Source organism: Myotis davidii, unplaced genomic scaffold (genome assembly GCF_000327345.1).
Source record: "Myotis davidii unplaced genomic scaffold, ASM32734v1 scaffold64, whole genome shotgun sequence".
Taxonomy (NCBI): Eukaryota; Metazoa; Chordata; class Mammalia; order Chiroptera; family Vespertilionidae; genus Myotis; species Myotis davidii.
In genome coordinates, this window is record NW_006296226.1 from 4,674,583 (window position 1) to 4,677,353 (window position 2,771).

Consider the following 2,771-nt stretch of genomic DNA (forward strand, 5'->3'; position numbering starts at 1 on the left):
GGAAAACATAAATATTGGGTCATACTGATTGAATGTGTTAGAGACACAGCCTGTGCCTGGGTAAAACGTGTGACATAATTGCTTTTTTGGTGGGAATAATGGGCTTTGCAACCTGTGTCCACCTGCCACCATTGTTCCTTATCATGTAGCTAGCCACTAGCATTTTTATGTCAGTATCGCCTTTTTCCAATTTATAATAATTTCATAAGCGAAATCAGATCCAAATGTTTTTGTTTCAGAAATGTCAATAAGACATTCTCCAATCATTTAACACATCGTTTTATTACAGACATGCCTAAAAGTCTGACTCATGGGTTCATCTGTGTTACGATATAAAGTAAAGAGAAGTATTCTGCTTCTTAACTCACGTTAGTATTTCAGATCTCACCTGGCTTCCTAGTAGCATGGCATATTCATTTTGGATTTTATTACATGAATAACCCTCAGATCCCTTTGCCTCATTTACTATGTGATCAACTCTATAGTTTTATAGTATCTTTTATGTACAGCAAATTTCAAAAACGTTCCAGCATTGAGGTCAAAAATTTCTTGTGATTTTTTTTTACAAATTCAAATTTTACTTTTATCATATATATCATATAGCACAATAAAATGAACACAATTATATCCTTAATAATCAGAGTTTAAAGCTTATCCATAATCTGTATGTTTCCTTTATTTCATTACAGTGAGATTGAACAAAATAGTCTTTAATTTTAATCTTCCCCAGTTTAAGCCACCACTAGTTAAGTAAATGTCACACATTTCTTTTCATTTATAGGGTGGCTTTTCCCAGGTCTTTGCAGCTGCCACCCTCCTTACCCCACTGGGATTCTGGGGGGAGCAGCAGGCCAGGCGGATGGAGCTGTTGACAGAGGCAACAGGAATGCTTTTGGTGCCTGCAATTCTGTGGGATGTCTGGTAGTCTTTTTTTCTACTTTCAATGGATTGTCTTCTTCTGAAACTGCTTTTAGAAACACTGTGGCCTTATGTACCAAAAACACTTTCAGGAACAGGAATTCTTCTAATACAGAAACAAAACATGGTTTATGATCTCTTTTAAGAACATGAAATTAATCATATTTGCCAAGGCCTAGGTTAAAGTTACATGTTCAGAATATTCAAATGCCTGGATAATTATGAACTTGGTTTTCTATACCAGGCCCTGAAATGAGGGAGAATTGACCATTTCCTACAACATTGCTTAGTTTTCTATTCTACACTCACTAGTCCTTTTCTTGAACAACCTCTAAACTGAGGTCACCAGAAGGTGAAAAGATTTGTATGAATACACTGTAAGAAAATACCTTGCCTTAGAGCAATATATTCCCTTTGTTCACTCTGAAAGTTTAGACGCCAAATTAAGAACTAAAGAGAATGAACAAACCATATCTGGGGCTTCTCCATTCATATTTGCTTCTTGATTTAAAAATGCACAGTTGGGCCCTGACTGGTTTGGCTCAGTGGATAGAGCATCGGCCTGTGGACTGAAGGGTCCCAGGTTCGATTCCGGTCAAGGGCATGTGCCTTGGTTGCAGGCGCATCCCCAGTGGGAGGTGTGCAGGAGGCAGCTGATCGATGTTTCTCTCTCATCGATGTTCCTGGCTCTCTATCCCTCTCCCTTCCTCTCTGTGGAAAATCAATAAAATATATATTTTTTAAAAAAATGCACAGTTGGGACAAATTATGTGAATATCTGTGAACATATAAATTTTTTTGCTTTAAGCCATTTTTCAAATATGTTATTCCAATAGATGTGACAAAACCATGTGGAAATCCCAGGTGTTCAGATGATTGTCAGCCTGTTTTTCTGATGAAAAGGCTACAGTTTATCCTGGCTGCTTGCTCAGTGGTTAGAGCATCAGCCTGCAGACCAAAGGACCCCAGGTTAGATTTCTGCTTCAGGGCAGGTACCTCCCCCACTTCGGGGCTCCTGCAGGAGGTAACCAGTCGATGTATCTCTCACACATCAATGTCTCTCTCTCCCCCTCTTTCCTCCCTTCCACTCTCTCTCTAAAGATCAATGGAAAAAATATCCTCAGGTGAGGATTTTTAAAAAAGAAAAGGCTATATCTCCCCAGTTCTACATATCAGAAAAATAATATTTTCTGCAAAAGTTCAATATTCTCATCTGAATACTGGCCATGGCAATTTGACAAAAGATTAGATTATAAAACTAGGTGTGAAGAGCTACTTACAATGGTTCTCAATGCTATCTGGCTTTTAATCCTATCACTGTTAATTCTATTCAGTGGTTACCCAATACACCCAATATTACTTAGAACATGTGTAATAGAGATAAAAGCTTGTAATTAAGAGACTGGAATCCAGTTCTATCATTAACATGCTATGTAATCTTAAGCAAGTTGTTAATTTCTCAGAACCTCATTAATAAAATAAGGCTAATTATATCTAATTTTTAGAATTGTTAGGATTGTTAGAAAAATTAAAGGAGATATCATAGTTAGGGCAGTGTTTGGTACCTAGTAAAAATTCAGTTAATTGCTTGGCAAAGAAATTGGCTTCATTTATTTATTCAACAAACATTTATTGCGGGTCTACTTGGGCCAGGATTTTATCTAATTACTTGAGATAACTTGGTAAATAAAATAACTGCTCTGTTGGGAATTTCTGAATTTCATCCAGAAATTCTACTACTAGTTATTTACCAATGAAATGAACACAGAGTCTACTTATATGTATATGAATATTCACAGAAGATTTATTCATAATATCTCCAAAGTGGTTATAACTCAGGTATATATATATAT